The 6,000-nt window shown below is 40.8% G+C and overlaps 1 non-coding gene across 1 annotated transcript; it reads right to left on the reverse strand.

Annotated features, from left to right (window-relative positions):
- Positions 1–89: 89 nt before the first annotated feature.
- LOC130497146 (U6 spliceosomal RNA) lies at positions 90–192 on the reverse strand. Its single transcript, XR_008936158.1, has one exon. It is a non-coding gene; the product is annotated as a U6 spliceosomal RNA (small nuclear RNA).
- Between the last annotated feature and the right edge of the window lie 5,808 nt (positions 193–6,000).

Consider the following 6,000-nt stretch of genomic DNA (forward strand, 5'->3'; position numbering starts at 1 on the left):
CTGTTAACAGATAATGTTACATGTTCTAATAAATTTTATACATAAGATTCGATCTACTTTATTACTATAACTGTTTTTTTGTAAATTTTTAAAATTTGGACCTTTTCAACTTGTGCGTATCATTTTTATGCATGAATCATGCTAATCTTCTCTTTATTGTTTCAATTTTACCGGATGTCTTTACAAAAGTACGTTTATTACTGTAACTTTTGCAATTTTATATTCTATCTATTGAAACTAAAATCAGAAAATAATGGCCGTCCTCGTTTGCAAGTCTCTATGTGGGTTAAAATAAGTACTCATAAGATGATATAATTATCCCACGTGAAGCATCATATTGAAGGAGCTCGTAAACCTACCAGAAAACACATTAATATTAGGTCCACTCCTATTTTTATTAGTTTAAATTAGTTAATTTCGCTAAACCTCACATAAGTTGGTCATATAAAAAGTTACAAAAAAAGAGTAGGTCATATAAAATTCTGTCATGAAGTTTTCTTACAAATTTTATGCCCACGCAACTTCAAATAATCGTACTTTAAAATTAATAATAATAAAATTAAATAATTGAACTTTATCAAAAACTGCAAATAATTGTAATTTTCGTCAATAAGTCAAGTTTGTTTTACTTGTTTTCGTTCTTTGAATAAGTAGTTAATTAAGCAGGCTCGTCCAAACGATGTCGCTAGTATGCAATTATTAGGGACAAATCGCAATGCAACTTGGGGAGGAGATGATCGTCTATGCCATTATGGATAGCTCCACAGTTCACAAGGCGATATTGGTCACGTCTCAGGCATCTTTCAGTTATGTCGCCCGCTTGGGCCCATCTCACCTTTCTGTTCCTGCCACGTGTTTATTTATTTATATGTTACACCAAATTTCATTTTCTTGTGTTTAATTTTATCTTCTTTTGCAATTTCATCTTCAACTTGGTTAAGTGGGACTGACTTGTCTGCTAATTTTTCTACTAACTTTGGATATCTTAAATTTATGGAATGAGCCAAACTATTTTTTAAGAGATGTTGTTAATAAACATATTTTCTTTTAAGATATTTAAATAGCTAGAAAGTAAAAATTAATATCTAGTTGTATACTTAATAATATGAGTTAGTTTCTTATAGTAGATAGATCCAACTTAAAATGTATTGTTGATATTTGGGAAAAAAAATTCTCATTTAAATCACTAACTTTTAATTTTAGTTGAAAAATACATAATTATTTTTGCAGACCATTTAAAATTTGAAAGTTTTAGCGATTTAAATGACATTTTTTCGTGTTCTAAACATGTTCTTTTGCTATTCACCCACAAAATCTTGGTACTTTTCAGACCACGAAGTCTTGGATTGGTATCCAAAGGACCAAAATTTGTTTGTCTAACCTATGCTAATCTTATATCTCTGACGTTACCCGCCCGGCTAGAAAAAAATCATATGATGCGATTGTAATATGTCTAAGGCTTAAATTTTCACATAAATATTTATAAGATGAATTGAATGTTCGTCCTAGCTTCGAATGGATTAAAATGGAAAGTGCTTATCCATAATAGTGCATCGACACAAAACAATTTATCATTGCTTGTATAATACTAACATTTAGAATGTGGGATATCTTTTATATTTTCGTCCTATTATTTTTGGTATTTTAAATTGATATGTTTGTAAAGAATTTAGGTTATTGTTGTGAACAGCCTTGTTTAGGTTAGAAGAAGAATAGAAAAGAAAACGTATCGAGGCAAATACCCGTTTAGGGTTTCTTATTAATGATGTGATAATAATTTACAAACCCTTAGACCCATATTTATACAGCCTCAAAAAACCCGATTTCCTTTTCCCAATAGAAATAGTAACTTTCCTAAACTGAAAAGGCATACCGTACCGCGGGGGGCTGCGGCCCCCGCACCCCCCAGATGTCAACCTTGATAACGAGTGTCGCCCGCACCACGAGTGCTGGGCATTTTACTGGTACAACAGAGATTTAAGACACACAGATGCAACAAACACCACCTTGACGAAAAATCTCTACAAAACTCCTTATCCCGTCTATCTTCTGGGGGGGAACCTCCAATGCTTCTTAGCATTGGCAAACACGGAGCAGATTCAAGCAATGCTTGAACTTCTCCGTTGTTACAGGCTTGGTCAACATGTCAGCTGGATTCTCCGACGTATGCACCTTCTCCAATAAGACTTCTCCAGAAGCTGCTAACTCCCTTATCTTGTGAAACCTTATACGTATGTGCTTCGTCCTTCCATGATACACTTGATTCTTAGCCAAGCATAACGCGCTTTGACTCACAGTGTAGCTGAACACCTTCTTGATCAACACCCAACTCGGATACAAGTCCTTGTACCCATACTGCTTCCTTAGCTGCTTCTCCAAGTGCCATGTATTCAGCTTCAGTGGTTGACATCGCTACAATACCTTGTTGTACTGATCTCCAGCAAATAGGTGCTCCTGCAAGAGTAAATACATACCCCGTAGTTGACCTGCTATTATCAAGGTCTCCACCATAATCTGAATCCACGAACCCAATAACTGAATCCTGCACTTCTCCACCAAACATAAGCCCATAGTCACTTGTACCGCGCAAGTATCTTAGGATCCACTTCACAGCATCCCAATGTCTCCTCCCAGGATTCGACATGTACTTACTGACTTGACTAACTGCTTGTGCTAGATCCGGTCTTGTACACACCATTGCATACATCAAACAACCAACTGCGCTAGCATAAGGAACCTCCGCCATATCTTTGAGTTCTTCAGCAGACTTTGGACTTTTCTCTGCTGTAAGTATGAAGTGCTTCGCCAATGGTGTAGAGACTGGTTTTGAATTCGACATATCAAAACGTTCTAACACCTTCTCAATGTAGCTCTTCTGAGAAAGCCATAACCTCTTAGAGCTTCTATCCCTGCGAATCTCCATTCCAAGAATCTTCTTTGCAGCACCAAGATCCTTCATCTCAAACTCTCGTCCCAGTAACCCTTTCAAACGATTTATGTCATCCATATCGTTTGCAGCAATGAGCATATCATCAACATATAACAGCAGGAATATGGGAGAATGGTCAAGGGACTTGACATACACACAGCAATCGTACTCGCACCTTTGATAGCCTATTTTCATCATATATGAATCAAACCGTTTGTACCACTGCCTTGGAGCCTGCTTCAAACCGTATAAAGACTTCTTCAATCTACACACCAGATGCTCTTCTCCAGGCTTAACCAAACCTTCAGGTTGCTCCATATATATTTCCTCCTCCAACTCTCCATGAAGGAAGGCCGTTTTCACGTCCATCTGCTCAAGATGCAGATCCCAAACAGCTACCAAACCCAACACAGCTCGTATGGAAGTGTGTCGTACTACCGGCGAGAATATCTCGTCGTAGTCTATTCCTTTCTTCTGCGAGTACCCTTTTGCCACTACTCTGGACTTGAACTTCTTAGGTTCTTTCACAGACATCCCTTCCTTCTTCTTATAGATCCACTTGCAGCCAATTGCTCTCTTCCCTTCAGGTAACTCCACAAGATCCCAAGTCTCGTTCTTATCCAGACTTACTGCCTCTTCCGTCATAGAACCAATCCATTCATCCCTCTCATCGCTATTAATAGCTTCATGATAGGTGGTAGGATCATCCATCTCGACCATAAGAGCATAGTTGACCATGTCTTCAAACCCGAACCTGACTGGAGCCTTTATTGCACGTTTTGGTCTTCTAGAAACCAAACTCTCCTCTGTTCCACGTTGAACCTCTTTCTGTGCCACTTCCTCAGACCGCTCATCACTAACTTCATCTGGTTATCTGCACCAGACTCCTCCTGAGTAACTTCAGAATCCGTGATAGTCTCAATGGTCACAGGCACTCGGTCTGATATCGCCTGCTGCACCATATACTGCTCGTCAAAGACCACATCTCGACTAAACACCCTTTTCCTTGCCTCAGGATCCCATAACTTGAATCCTTTAACACCTTTCTCAAAGCCTAGAAAGATGCACTTCTTGGATTTCGAATCCAGCTTTGATCTTTCATCTCCCGCAACTAGCATGTAAGCTGGACATCCAAATATCCTCAAGTTTGATAGATCAATATCTACCCCAGTCCACACCTCTTCTGCGACCCCCTTCTAAGGAACTTCTTGGCGATCTATTGATGAGATAGACTGCCATGTTTACTGCTTCCGCCCAGAACTGCTTTGCTAACCCTGCATTCAACCTCAAACACCTTGCTTTCTCTGCAATCGAACGGTTCATTCTTTCAACGACACCGTTTGCTGAGGTGTTTTACGCACTGTAAAGTGCCTCTGAATGCCATGCTCCGCACAAAACTTCTGGAACTTCCCGTCAGTATACTCTGTGCCATTATCCGATCTCAAGTACTTCACCTTTCTCTCCGTCTGATTTTCTACTTCAGCTTTCCAAACCTTGAAGTTTTCGAACACCTCAGATTTCTGCTTCATGAAGTAACACCCAAACCTTCTTAGAGAAGTCATCGATGAATAAAACGAAGTATCTTGATCCTCCCATAGATTGCACCCGAGTTGGCCCCCACACATCAGAATGGACATAGTCAATAAGACCTTTTGTCGTGTGTTGGCCCGTCTTAAAAGATACTTTGAACTGTTTTCCCATCACACAGAACTTGCAAAACTCCATCTTGCAATCCTTCAACCCGTCCAGAAGACCCCTTCTCAAGAGCTCTTTCAAACCGTGTTCCCCAATGTGGCCCATACGCATATGCCACAAGGTTGTACACTCCGACTGAGAAACTGCAGCTGCAGCACACCTACAACCACGTTCCTATCAACCGATATACGCTTCCAGCTGTCATCTGTCCCTTCATCACCATCATAGAACCTTTGAAAACCTTCAATACTTCATCATCATCTGATTTGTACTTGAAGCCGTTTCTATGTAGCAACCCCAGAGATATCAGATTCTTCTTCATGACTGGTATGTGTCTGACATCAGTTAATGTCCTGATAGTCCCATCATACATCTGAAACTTGACTTGTCCAATGCCCACAACACCACACGCCTTGTCATCCGCAAGTCGAACAGAGCCCATGTTTCCAGCCTTGTACGTTCAAACCACTCCCTATTAGGGTCATGTGGAATGAAGCGCCCTATCCATTATCCAGGTATCCGAGTGATCACCTGACGTAACAGCAAGCATATCCGAATCAGCTGATCCTTCCGAGTCTTCCACCTTCTGAACCATGTTTGCAGAGTTCGATGTCTCCTTCGAATTCTGCCCTTTGTCCGGACAGTCTCTCCTATAGTGGCCAGGCTTGCCACACCTATAGCAGACTACTTTCTTCCCGAACTTTGACTTTGATCTTTCTTGCTAGTATCATCCTGCTGCTTCCCCCGCTGCCTTCCTCTATCCTGACTGACATACAGCCCGTCACCTTGAGAGTTGTCACCCACGCCTGTATTCTGCCTTCTCTCATGGTGAGAGAGTAGTGCTGCAGAAACTGTCTCCAGCTTTATGGTCGTTTTATCGACTGTTAGAGCTGTTAACAACGTCTCATATTGAGGAGGCAGAGAACACAGCAAGATCATGGCTTGATCTTCGTCCTCAATCTTCACATCCACACGAACCAGATCCCCGATGATTTGATTGAAGTTGTTGACGTGTGCAACCAGATCCCCGCTCTCAGACATCTTCAAACCGAACAACCTCTGCTTGAGGTATAGTTTGCTATAACGATTTTGACATATACATCTTTTCCAACTTATCCCACATCTCCTTACAAGTTGTGAGGTCCATCACCTGATGTGTTATGTCATCCGACAAACAGAGTCGAATCGTTGAGACGCCTTATCCTGCATCTCTTCCCAATCATCCTGATCCATCGCTTCCGGTTTCGTCTCCAACAGAGACTTCTTCATCCCTTGCTGCGTAAGCAAGTCCTTAACACGCCGTTGCCACAGACCGAAATTTCCCTTCCCATCGAATCTTGGAACATCGAACTTAAGAGAACTTTAGGGTTTGTGGG

This window comes from Raphanus sativus, chromosome 6 (genome assembly GCF_000801105.2).
Source record: "Raphanus sativus cultivar WK10039 chromosome 6, ASM80110v3, whole genome shotgun sequence".
NCBI lineage: Eukaryota > Viridiplantae > Streptophyta > Magnoliopsida > Brassicales > Brassicaceae > Raphanus > Raphanus sativus.